The following is a 13,734-nucleotide window of genomic DNA, read 5'->3' as shown; positions in this document are numbered from 1 at the left end:
TTTGAAGACAATTGTGTCGAGGAACCTGGGCGTGCAATTACTACAATGGCGACAATGTTTTGCCAGTTCCCCGCCCCCCCGCCAATGATTCAACAGCGGCGCGATGCTCCTGAAGTCTGACATTCGGGCAACGCCCAGTTTGCCCTATGTAGCAATTCCCACACGTGAGGGGTATTTTGTACACCAGCCCAGTTTTGCAGGGACCGAACCTGTATACGTGCTTAGTGCGGCATTCGTTCTTTTTGCCACTTCCCTGCACCATATTGCACATGACCGAAAGCAGGCGGGCTAGTTGGTGGTTGCCATTGTCAACCACCAACTAGCCCGCCTCCACTTGTTACGTGTGCAAACTTGATGCAGCGCGAAACCTCTGGCGCTAGCACCGAAGGAGAGAAGAAGCGGAACCGAAAAAGTGAGTCCCATTCGAGTAATCGGAATTTCTGTTGTTCCCAACGCGAAGGCTCAGTGTCGACGCATCCCAGCCCAGAGCTACCGCATGACCACGTGGTGTTCGTCCGTCCCGAGCGAGTCCTCAAAGGGGAGTAGCTGCCTTTCTTGTAAAAGAATAGAATCGTCCACACTTACGTTCACACCCTGGAGACGACAGCAGCCTCGTCTCTTTCTTCTTCTGCTCGAGCTCCGTTCCAGCATATGCACGAGACGTACGGCACTGTTCACCGCTGCACATTTTTTTTTTTTTTTCTATCACCACAGGACTGGTTGGGCGCTATATCTCTCCTCTGTGCATTTTGCCGTGAACCCGAATCTATCGATCACTTTCGGCTCTATTGTCGCCGCTTCACCTCTTTAAGAGGAAGGTTGCTGGAGAAGCCCTTCGAGCATCTTGGCCTTAGTTTGAACAGCCCACTGTTGCTATCATTTGGCGCCACCATGCTTGGGTTAGGCCATAGATCTGTTTGTTGCGCTGTTCAAAATTTCTTGCGGCAGTCTCATCGTCTGCCATGCTAAACCTTCCAATATTTTATTTTGTTTCAATTATTACATCTTTAATTCAATTTATCTTGTTTATTTTTATTCAATCCTTTTTTTTCTTTTCAGTTCATGCCCTACTTGAATTAGAACACCAATGGCGTTGCACTCCCGCGTGCATTTCATCTGCTCTTATTTATTAGTTTGTTTATTATCACTATCTTTTTTAATAGCGGTCTGTGCCCCCAGTGTCGGTATGAGCCACCTTTTGTTATGTCAACAAAAACTTTTTTTTTTCTGAAATACACGGGTTCGATCCCGGCCGTGGCGGCTGAATTTCGATGAAGGCGAAATTCTAGAGGCCCGTGTACTGTGCGATGCCAGTGCACGTTAAAGAACCCCAGGTTATAGAAATTTCCGGAGCCCTTCACTACGGCGTCCCTCATAGCCTTAGTCGCTCTGGGACGTTAAACCCCAATAAACCAAATCAAAACATTTTTTCAGCAACGTTTTTTTGTGGGTTTGTTAGTGGTGGTAGTGAAAAACATTGATTAGCTCAAAAGGAGGTCCCGTGTGCGGGGAGTGACCATTATTTCAGTTCTCCTGTGGGTTTTGCTAGTTAGTGCAAATCGTTCATTTTCAAAACCTATGCGTAGATATGAGAACGTGATGACAGGACAGACTGCGCTGTCTGTCTCTTCGTGTCTATCCTCCCTCCTATTTTCTTTCAGATTTTGAAAATAAACTCATCGTTTCAGTGGCTCATGTCACAACTTTCTTGGAGAAAAAATTTCAATATTAAAATATTGTAGTGTACTGTTATGTAAATATTGAATATAATGGTCTACTCTCACAGTGCGTACAAAATCTTTTTTTAAGTATTTCCATTGCTCGCACCGAGCAGTCAGGACTGCCACAGAAAACCAAGGGGTCACGTTTGTGACGATAGAAGAAACGTTAATAGCAAAACCATGCAAGCCTGCCGAGGGGAGATCTGCGGGTATATTAATTGTTATAGTGAAATCCTACAATATATAAAAAATTGGCGGGGGCTTAGCTTTGGTTAAGCCTGGTAGGTTGCGAAAGCAGGTGTTTTATACTGCATATGCAGCGCCTCTAGCGAAAGGAGCGCGGTGCGCCGTGCCAAGTGGCCGCCGTTACCCGACGAGCCGAGTTGGTAGCCCGTCTCTCGCTCCTGGTATGACGTCGCGCTATATAAAGCCCCTCAATGAAACAAAAGTAGCGAAAAGCTTTGAACTTTCCGACACTCCTCCTCTCGTGGCGCGCCGCCGGAGAATCGAGCCTCCCATTGGCCGAGGCGCAGTAGTCACGTGTTAGCGCGCGCTTTTTGGCTCCGCAGCAGACGCCGGCGCCATTGCCGGGGCTGGGAGTCGCGCTTCATTTTCTTTCTGTGCGACAGTTTTGGCGGGAAGCGTTTTTTTTTTTTCATCTTTGGCGGTGTCTACGTGTTGCGGCGATGCCGAGCTTCTGTTGCGCGTATAGATGCAACAACCGAGGTGGCAGTGGCAAAAGATTTTTTTGTAATACCTTTCAGAAAAAGCAACGCGGCTCGCCGAAAGGTTTGTCAGCACAGGATCGGCCGGGCAAACTTCGATAATGTTGTGGATCCGCGTCTTTGTGAGATAAGTGGTCGTTTTTCAATTGTCAGTCTTGTTTTTTCGGATGATTTGGTGTGAAGCGCCAGCGGCTGCCGTCTTTCTTCGCACTAAATGCCGTTCGGCATGATTTTAAATAGACTCATTCGCTAGCGGGTACGAAAGCCGTGCTGAAGTGCAGGTTTAATGTTGCTCGCATTGCGCGGCGTGTCGGCTTGGTTTCAGTCGGGCTCGTTCGCATGTTGTTTGAGCTCCGCCGTTTACGTTGCTCGCTATGCAGGTCCAGGCTTGATGTTGCGCGCATTGCTTGCCGTATTTGTGTTGCTGCAGCTGGACTCCTGGGCTCACGAACTCGATACTAAAGGGGCAGTACTCGCTGTTTGAGCCTACTCTGCTCATGCTGCTCGCGGTGCAGGTCTAGCTTTCATGTTGAACGCATCGCTAGACGTATTTGTTTGGTTACAGCTGCACTCCTTCGCTCACGAACTCGACACCAAAGGTGCGGTACTTGCTGTTGAAGCTCCTGCTGCTCATGCTGCTTGTGATTAAGGTCTAGCTTTCATGTTGGGCGCATTGCTGAACGTATTTTTCAAGCAGGGTTCTAAACCGAAATCGGGCGTTACTGTGCCTAGCCACATTAACGCACCTGTCGCTTGAATGCTCGATATCTGCGTGGATAATACTTGAGAATGCAAGCAAGGGCCTCTGTAAAACAGTTTCAGACATTTTGGGTTGAGGTCGTCGACGCTGCCGCGAATTCCTGCGAAAATCACGCTGCGTGGAGCTGGATAGGTGGTGTCAAATGAATCACTAACGCAGGGGCGCGCGCAATGATCCAGACCATTTCCAAAGTTCGACATTGGAAAAGCTCCTCATGGCTTTTAATGCGGAGTGGTGACGTGTTAACACTTGTGTATTCTTTTTTTCAGTTATGAAAGGTCACGCTCTATATTTTTTTTCGTGCCTTGTATCTCCCACACCACAATCTCAATGCGGCGGCCGAATCGGAGGCAGAAAATGCAACAAAAATCATGCGGGCGCGCGGTCCGCTGCGCGCCAAAGCGCGAGCGACGAGAAAGCCACTCGTCGAGCGATGGTAGTTACTCTAGTGCCGCGAACTCGCTCGCGCGCGCCACTTCCAACGTGTGCTCCGCAGTCAAAGCGATCGAAGAACAAGAAGTTTCTATAAAGCAATCCAACTTTGGTATGGGCAGTTATTACAGCAACTGATTTCTCAATCTCTCATTTCATGATGTCATTTTGACCGAAGCCAAGTCAAAAAACGCAACACAAAGTTCATTTGGGTGCGCGGTCTGCCGGGCGCCAAAAGGCGACGGTTGGGAGCGTCTGCTGGCTGCTCCCGGCCTAGGTGCCGCCACCGTCGGCGCCCAGGAGTAGCCGAGAGAAGGAACGCCGGCATAGAAGGAGGAGAGAGGAGATGTCGCTACTTTTAGTTTGTTTAGGGGCTTTAGCGCTATAACGTTACTAGCGCCTCTAGCGGGAGGAGCGCGGCGCGCCGTGCGAAGCGGCCGCCGTTACCCGACGACCCGAGTTGGTAGCCGCTCTCTCGCTCCTGGTATGGATGGATGGATGGAAAAAACATTGTTTTTAATAAATTGCTGTTCTTGACCCTTACGGGTCACTGGGCGCCGTGGTCGATCCTTGGTCCAGGATGCCGCACTTGACTGCTGCCATATAACGCCACGCTGTGACGTCACAAAGCATGGTATGACGTCAGGGGTCATTCTAAAGGTGAAACGTGCCAAGTGGCCGCCGCTACTCGAAAGGCCGTTCTTGGGGGTAGTATTGCTTTCGCAATAAAAAATTCGGCGTATGAAACCTGACGTCGTCAATGCTTTGTTGCAGGGTTGAAATCCACGGCACCGTGACGGCTATGGAAATCTTAACGCTGCGGATTTTGCAGGCGCTGTTGCTGCTGTTTTCCGGAACCTGCTGTTTCATCGCCATTCAGCGCCGCTGAGTGACCTTCCTTCTCGCCTGCTTGGCAAAATCTGGCCGACGACAGTTTTTTCACCTGGCAGCGTGGATCTTCATCCACTATCTCCGGCATCGGCGACGCTTATAAAAGCATGCATGGAACCGCCCCCATCGGACACCACACCGTGACCGCCAAGGAAATCTTACCGCTGCGGATTTCGCAGGTTAGTTACTTAGATGGTGCGACCTGTGTGAATAGCGGTGATTATTGGCTGTTTGCGATGTCGTGCCCTGGAGAGTGTATTGATCCACTGAAGCGTGTATTGTCTTTGCTCTCTCGCCTTTACTTATTTTGAGGCCACATAGTTTCTATTTACCGGTTTGAGACGTCAAGGGCAAGCCACGCCCAAAGATCAGACATTTAATTCTGTGTTCGTGCCTGCGTAAGGACACCACGGGCGCTTATAACAACTGTTTAATCAGGTGAAAGCAGTCGACATGTATAGCCTTCCCTGAAGAAGCGCACGCGTACAAGGCACCAAGAAAACCAGAACCAAGCTTATCAGAGTTTCTTGGTGCCTTGTACGACTGCTTTCATCTGATTAAACAGTTGTAAGCGCCCGTGGTGTCCTTTCTTGCGTGTCTTCATTGCGCCGAAAATCCCAGTATTATGTTTTTTTTTTTTGCTTTTTCAGGCATGACGGCAGGTAGGAAAATGTGCTTAGTATTATACCGTGGTCACAAATCCCAGGCAAATGAAGTGGCGGTGAAGCGTTGCCAGGGCGGAAAGTAAAAAAGAGCAAGAATAGTGGAAGAATGATCAGTTAGCGAGGTGAGACAAGCCAAATGTTAGGCACGTGTTCACGGAGTCATTTTGATGTTATCTTTGGATGTAATGGTAGGGAGATCGTGCCTGGTGACATCAGGAAAACTAGTCACCATGAAGAAGAATGGGATGGTGATGATGATGATATCAACTTTATTTTCCACCAGATGAGGAGGTCCCCTACTCCCTGTCCCCGGCACGCAGGCCTTGGTGACGGGGTCTGGGACCTCCGCGATTAGAAGCAGGCGAAGAGGTCTTGACTCCTCGCGGTTTCTTCCGCCAGGCGGATGGCTTGTTGCTGGGGAGCAGGGGCCTCGCTCCGCAGCAGGGCTTCCCAGGATTCTCTACAATCTACATTTGCTTTAGAAAGATGAGCGACAAAACGATAAGTGCAAGCACTGTGGGGCGAGGGGGACCCTCGAGCACATAATCTGGGAATGCGCTAGCTCCCCAGGGGCTAAAGAAGAATGGGAATGTGTTGATGGGATGTAGGTATGACGCGGAGTGCTTCGTGGAAGGTTATAGAGAAAGGGATTCATAAAGAGCGGAAGCTCCCACAGGGCCCAGCAGCCCAGTTGACTGTAGCGCTAAGCGGCTGGGTGAGAGACTTCCGGTTTTAATTTCAGGCGCACGCAATTTGAATGCTGCCTTGCCCTGCAAGCTACCGCGCCCTCATGGCGCGCTATTCCTGTTCAGTATTGTCGCCTATTGTTATTTATTTGACTTTCGGTCCAGAAAGGTGAAAGACTGCATCCCAGGCACTCTTGACCGGCCATGAACGCAGCTGCGCCACAGCCTTCGTCACAGCAGGTAGGCGTGCCTTTCACAACTGCGCCATATTGCGCCTGCCGGCATCCTCAGCGAAACTGCTTGAAACGCAGCGCAGTTCGGCAAAGACTAAACGTTCCTCACCTTGCCACTGACGGAAACAGCAGGACTGCCACGAACCGCACCAGAGCAGACGGCAGGCCACGGAGCGTGCGCGCCTCTTCAAAACTGCGCAGTTCAAGGCACCGGCCGGCGTGGTCAGCGTAAATTGTCAGAAAGCGCACGTGTTCCGCGTTGAAGATCAAAAAGTTCCACAAAAAGTTACCGAAGGCACTTTGGAAATTCTATAGTGTGCCTGGCGAAAGCCTTGTGGTCAACCCACTACAGCTTTGCCGGAACCGCTTGGAGCGGAATCACTAGACCGCTTCAGAGCCATGCGTCTCACTCACTCGACTGCAACGAGACGTCTGGCGAAGGATCGGCAGTGCCGCTGCCACCGCTGACGCGCGCGCGCTAGTTCAAGGCCGTGCTAGAGGGGTGACGCGCGAAAGAGCGCGCGCGTCACCCCTCTAGCCCGGCTACAGTAGCCCGGCCATGGCTAGTTCTACCACTACTGTGTGACGTCACGGTTGCTATGCACAGCTGCGCCCCCACCGGCGCACCGGCTGCTAAGGAGGGGAGAAGGTTGCGCCGCTGCGCGGAGGAGAGGCCACAGTTGACACGATTCCAGATGCGTGACACCTCTGCTCACAACCTTCTGTCGACAACGATGAGTCATTAAATGCTTTCGCCTTAAAAAACACGGAGTCTGCGTGTTAACAAAAACGCCGCTCGATCACATGCGCAGCCGCGCAGAATACCGTCGCCTATAGTTTCGTTCGTCGTCTGCCCGTCTGCTCCGTCGCCGGTCGCCCGCGCGCGAACATGCGCATGCGCGCTAGCGCTGGTGGCGCCACTAACCAGACTTGATACCAAGTAATCACTTGCGCAGTTTCTGAGGCCAGATTTCGCCGGGTGCACGCCCTTCACAAATTTCTTTCCCTGTGGTGGAAGTGAGCAACAAAGGAATCGGTAAGACCAGGGGGTCGATAGCAAACGCCGATGATAGCAGGAGGGAACGAACCATGGCACTGAATGAAAAGCAGTTCTAGAAGGGATGCAAGTCTAATCTCGGAACAACGGCATGAATGAGCGCCTGTTAGTAGGCCCCCTACTGGCCTATTTATCCTGCGCTTCGAAAGATATTGAAGTCGGGAAACATGGAAATAATCTCGGAGTCACCTATGGACGAATTTAGCCATGTTTCGGTTAGTACAATCATGTTGCTCTCCGTCGCGTCGCGCGGACGAGGCTGTAGAAGGTGTCAAGTTTAGGTAGAAGGCTGCGGATGTTTGTGTAAAGAATGGTGAAGGGGCGGAGCTTTGGTTTTCCTGAAAGGTTGTTTAGTAGCTATGGATTTCGGGGAGCGACTTCGTTTGAAATCTGGTCATGAGTACAAGTGGCGCTACCGATGGTTTGCTTATTATAGCGGAGTTTGTATTTTTCACTTTTGCGCTTTTCCAGATGAAATAGCTGCTTCCTGGCAAAAAGTAAATTTAGAATAGTCTTCGGAAACACTATAGCCACGCTCCTTTTGTTCAATACTTTTTTTGTATTCTGCTTTGCAAGTTCCCAAACATCGCTGATATGAGTTTTTTTATTGCCCCAAAGGATGCCCAATCTTCGTCAATTTTCGTTAGTTTGCTCCTTATTTCACCTAGAGCTTTGTCATTTTGGGTTAACGTGCTACGAATTGTTTTCATTTCTGCCAGCAAGGACACTCAGCCCAGATCGGAGTTCATTCAAAGCTTCCATTATGTCGGAAGAATCTTGCTGAGCAGTACGTACCGCAGGTGTTGGGACCGGGGTTTACTTCAACGTCACTCGCCGAGACCAGTAGTTGACGGATGCCACCGAGGCATTCAAAGGCAGTCGCGACACAACACTGAAGGCTAGGCAGCACTAGCAAGGCCGCATAACGGGTACGCCGCGTAAATAGTGAGTATTCAGTTTACCTGCACGACAAATAGACTGTCCTTAAGTAGTATTCATTTTCCGGTGACGTAGACATGCTGGTTATCATGGTGGGAGGGGGGGGGGGGGGGGGGGCAGAGTGGCGTATGCTCCGTACTCGGACAGGAACAAAAAATTCAGGGGGCACTTTGGCTCTCTAAAGTGTTCCAAGGTGGAAAGCCTTTCCTGGCGCACTGTTTGGCATCGGCTGCGAGGCTGTTTGTGCTGTGCTAGTGCTTTATTTGACTACACATTTTGACTGCCGACTTTGACAGCTTCTTTAGCACGACTCTCTCTCTCTGCTTCGATGAGCTCGGTTGTATCCATGGCTCTGTTCGCAGTAATGAGGTATGCAATGTGGTCACCCACGGACACCTTACACCCCCTGTCGGAATGGACGACAACTATTTTATTAGTGTCTTCTGCTCCAAAAGGGGGCGTTAGCCATACGTGGGAGACCTCATTATTTCTAATCCTCGCACTCTGACGTCATAACCATTTCGACCAACCGAAAAGCGTGACACCTCTGCTGACAACCTTCTGTCGACAACGATGAGGCATTAAAGGCTTTCGCCTTAAATGCCAGCGTTTGTGCAGTATTCCAAGGCAGGCCAGCTTGAAGGAGGACGAAACAGGCACAGGGCCGACTGGAGCGAGCCAGCCGACTGGGGTCCGGCCGGGAGGCAGGACCAGGTGTCGGTGTTCCAGGGATGAGAGGGCGATGGTTCCGGCAGGAGGACGCCACCCGTGCCCATCTCGCGCCAACACATTCACCAGCGGGCGGACTGAAAGGAACGAGCGCTAGCGGCAGCTCCTGCACGACAAAGAGGCGACGCAGGTGAGTGTACGTGGACGTCGTTATAGTGATACCGAGCCCATTGCCGTGCTACCGGTGGCCGCTATTAGTGGCACCGGTGTCGGCGTCCTTGACGCTGGCGTTCCATGGAGGAGAAACGAGGAGGAAATATATAAGCCTGTTTACATGAACTCGATAGTGTCGACCTGAGTTTGCTTGTCGGGTAAAAAAAAAACAGTTGTCGGGTTCATGTAAATGTTTTCGGGTCGAGCAAAATAAGCGGCAGAGCGAGTCGAGTTAACTCGCTTGACCCGCCTTTCTAAAAGCATGTCAACGAAGTCGGGTCAGGGAGCCGTGTAACGGGGAATTCTGGGAAAGCTTCCGGTCGTGTGATGAATTGACCAAAATGTGTGCCGACCAAAAATACTGTATATGCATTGTTGGTTGCTTTATGGGGTTCACCGTCCCAAAGCGACTCAGGCTATGAGAGACGCCGTAGTGGAGGGCTCCGGAAATTTCGACCACCTGGGGTTTCTTAACGTGCACTGACATAGCGCAGTACACGGGAATCTAGAATTTCGCCTCCATAGAAATTCAACCACCGCAGCCGGGATGGAACCCTTGTCTCTCGGGTCAGCAGCCGAGTGCCATAACCACTGAGCCACAGCGGCGGCTCTGTGTATGCAATGTTAGCTAAGATAATAAATTCGTTAGTGCAGAACAAAACTGTCAGAGTTTATACAATGCGAGCCAAAAACTTAGCAAAAGTTATTTATTTCAGTAATAGAGGCAATTTCATTAGGAAGATCGTTCTAATCCTCACAAGTACGCGGAAGAAATCAGTGTAGAAAGCAACTGTTTTGCATACGGGAATGGCAGCTTTTTGAGGATGATCAGTGCGACGCGATATGTAATAGGGGCTATGAAATAAATTGTTGTGAAGGCTGGAACGAAAATATAACTTGCGAAATAGGGTTAGCCGACAAACCTTTCGTCATGAAGCCAATGACTGAAGACTCAGATTAGCTTTCATTTCCGTTACGCTTGCTCCTCGATTACAATTAGAAAGAATGAAACGAGAAAGTTATTCTGGGCACATTCAAGCGGAGTAATTAAGTAGTCATGGCTAGAATCCCAGACTGTTCTTAAGCATTCTAGCTTTGGACATACTAACATTATGAACTGATTTCAAAGAAAACGGTGCACAAGAAAAATTACGTCGCAGATAACCTAAAGTTTTGTAAGCGTTATTATGTAATCAATCTGAAGCCTCCAAGTTAAGTTAGATGTACTGTGAATGCTTAGGTGCTTATAAGAATTCACGCTTTCAAGCCCAGTGTCATTAGACTGAATACGGGAGACATATTAGCAGTGCGGGCTACGCGCTAGGCCTTGCATTATTAAAGTTTACTTCTGTTAGCCATTGACTGCAGCGATTAACTATAACAGTAAGGCCGCCATGTAGGATGTGTTGGTGTTAATATCATTATCGTTTTTATTCAAGTGAAAAATCACTCAGTCATCGGCGAATAAATATATCTTAGATTAAGATGGATGATCATTTATATAAATTAGGAACACTAGAAGGTCCTATTTTGAAACGAATTCAAGCGCACAACAACACGCACACAAGAGAGGAAAGACACAGGACAGGCGCTAAATGGCGCTGTCTTGTGTGCGTGTTGTTGTGCGCTTGAATTCGTTTCAAAATAAGCTATGCACCATCTAGCCCAAACAGAAGTTTTGTTAAATTAACTAGAAGGTCCACTAACAAAAAGTGATTGTAAGTGTTGGCGGCGACAAATTGTGAACGGCTAATGAGAAAGTATTCAGTCCATTTCAACAAGTTATTGTCAATATTTAGGTAACAATTTATGACGACGCAAATGATGGTAAACTATATTAAATGCTTTTGAGAAGTCTAAAAAAAGGCAATATGATCTGTCGAGTATATGGCGTAAGGTGTTTGTGAAAGAAATTAATCGAGTGTCATAAGATTTCGATTTGCGGAAACCATGTTGACCATCATCATGCTTTATTTCGCCTTAAAGGCCCTTAGGTTCGGACATTACGTAATGGGGGGGGGGGGGGGGGGGGCAGCGGAAACATAATGCATTGGTCAATAATAACAAGCAGAAATACAAGGCACCGGGTTGAAGTTATGACTATTCTACAAACATTAACATAAAACATCAACATAGGGGAGACAGCGAGAAAAACGAACTCCTCTCGAGAAAGTTGGCAAGCGTAGTGAATATATGCTCAGTTTGCAACATAATGGGGCTTGTTTGAAACTGTTAATTGTCGCCCCATGTCTGTCACCAGCTGGTTATAGGTATGGGGCCATCTTTAACTGTAGAATTCTTGCTCCAAGAATTGTGAAGTGGAACGATCTTCCCCATTTTCCATTGTTCCGGTAGTGTGCCTGTCTACAGTGACTGTTGAAATCTGTTAGTTAAAGTAACAGAACTATAGGCACATTTTTTTTAGAATGTAGCATTATGGAAATAATATCCTGCATTGGAATGATCTTTTAGAGTATTAATTAGCCGAGCAACACCAGATGGGTGCAGTCAATGGAAGCATCACAAAGTAACCGTAATGATGTATGTCAAGAAGACGGGTGGGGCTGTGAGGTGAAAAATTATTAACAAAAATACGGTTTAGTACTGTAACTCAGCTATTTTTATCGATCACAACACGAATTTATCAACGCAATAGGATTCCTACGTGTGGGATTTGTGACCTGCCAGAATTGGTGGCGGCAGAAAGTTAAGTGGGCGGATGAGATTAAGAAGTTTGCGGGGATAGGATGGTCGCAGCTGGCAAGGGACACGGTTAATTGGAGAGACATGGGAGAGGCCTTTGCCCTGCAGTGGGCGTAGTCAGGCTGATGATGATGAATTTTTTTAAGGATTTACTTGTCGCACATCCGTTAAGGTGTTAGATAGGAAATGGTTTTGGCATTTCTTAGGGCTGTTATGTATGTTTTGGACGCAGCTTTGTAAGCAGCCAAGCGCGAGTTAGCTGGTGAAAGTTTTCCCGTGCGATAAAGTAGTTTTTTTTATGTTCGATAATTTTTTATATCTATATATATACCCACATAGTGTCCACCATGTAGTGGCTGCTGGGAGCGGAGTTAATAACTGGTCGCGAGAGGTCGCTGCACAAGAGAAGCCTGGGTCTCGCAAAGCACACCCATGACGGCACCTTCCGTCGCAGGTAAAGTGGAGAATGTCCAATTCAAAATATATGGGCATTAACCCACTATGACTATCCGAACAACTTCCATCCGTGGACATCACCATCATCATCGTCAGCCTGACTGCGCTTACTGCAGGGCAAAGGCCTCTCCCAAGTCTCTCCAGTTAACCGTGTCCTTCGCCAGTTGCGGCCACCGTAACCCCGCAACCTTCTTAATCTGATCCACCCACCTAGCTTTCAGCCGCCCCCTGCTACGCTTGCCTTCTCTTGGAATCCACTCCGTTACCCTTAAGGACCAGCGGTTATCTTGCCTTCGCAGTACATGCCCTGCCCAAGCCCATTTCTTCCTCTTTAATTCGACCAGGATGTCATTAACCCGCGTTTGTTCCCTCACCCACTCCGCCCGCTTCCGATCTCATAACATTACACCTATCATTTTTGTTTCCGTGAACAACCGTGAACAACGGATCCTAACTCTGGAACCGCAGTAAAAACCGAATTGCTAGCGTACCTAGTTCGCATTTAGCCTAAATGCACAAATCGACCGTCAATTTTTTTTATTCCCCAGTTCGTCTGGCCGTCCACTCCAGCGGATATTGGTCGAACGTCCGACACTGCTGGCTACACAACTACGGAGCCGAGCAGCCAAGCGACCCACAGCTTGGAGGCACTGCTCACGTCTACTAGACCAGCCCTAGACCCCCCCACCCCCCGCGTCGCCCCCTCCTCCACTCAACATGGAGGAGATTTGACACCGACCCCAGTCCCGGTCCCGAAGCAATCCACCGGAGCCGCCAGCTGGTTTGGTGATTCCATACATCAATGTCGCCCACAAGTCAAACACCCAAGATGTGAGCAACGTCGAAAGTATACGTCATGTGAATACCTACCTCAAAGACCTCACCAAGCAAGCACGAAATGCAACCCTCATTAGAAACTAAACTGAATCAATAAAGTCTCAGAGAGAGTTTTTCCACATCGCCTAATAAATCTTCTAATAAAATGTCATACCTAAACCTAATCTGTTTTGTGAGTATTCGACCACAGGCCAGTTGTTCGTTGACCGCCAGTCAGCTTGAGCCTGCCGTGGTTGATAGCATGCAACACACAAGTCACAGTGCGCGACTGTCGAAACAGGACACAATATGTAAACATTCCAATATTTACAAAGTGCTGAGATTCGGTACCAGCTTACGAAACAGAAAATATTTCTAAACACCTGCAGCTCTGCGTTTAAAAAATGTCAATTCATAACAATTACCTCACCGAACCTTAAATAATTACAAAGAATGTTTACTGCATTCGAATCGGAGCGAAAGCACGGATTTCTGCTGCGTAGAAGACGACGGTGAGCAGGCAGTGCCGCGGGACGGGGCAGATCGAAGTGGATGAAGACGACGCTCTCCAATGTACAGCGCGAGATTGTGGTACAGTTTAACAGCAGACATATCGGCTGCGGCGATAGTCTAGTCGTATCGTTGAGCAGCTTTTAAAGCAGAACTGTTCGCGCAGCCCTGGGTTCGAATCCCGGTCAGGGACATTTCAATTTTTTTTTATGGCTTGACCTCTAATTCAGCTCAAGGTCAAAACTAGACACCCGCCGA

At 48.8% G+C, this 13,734-nt stretch overlaps 1 long non-coding RNA gene across 1 annotated transcript; it reads left to right on the top strand.

The window, feature by feature from the left end:
* Nucleotides 1-5,504: 5,504 nt before the first annotated feature.
* LOC149330861 (uncharacterized) lies at nucleotides 5,505-13,099 on the top strand. Its single transcript, XR_016285739.1, has 3 exons — nucleotides 5,505-6,120; nucleotides 8,717-8,968; nucleotides 12,699-13,099. It is a non-coding gene; the product is annotated as an uncharacterized LOC149330861 (long non-coding RNA).
* The last annotated feature ends 635 nt before the right edge of the window (nucleotides 13,100-13,734 follow it).

This window comes from Amblyomma mixtum, chromosome 9 (genome assembly GCF_055824585.1).
Source record: "Amblyomma mixtum isolate Tamu chromosome 9, ASM5582458v1, whole genome shotgun sequence".
In the NCBI taxonomy this organism is placed as follows: domain Eukaryota; kingdom Metazoa; phylum Arthropoda; class Arachnida; order Ixodida; family Ixodidae; genus Amblyomma; species Amblyomma mixtum.
Note: the sequence above shows the minus strand (reverse complement) of the source record. Positions and strands in the feature narration are given on the sequence as shown.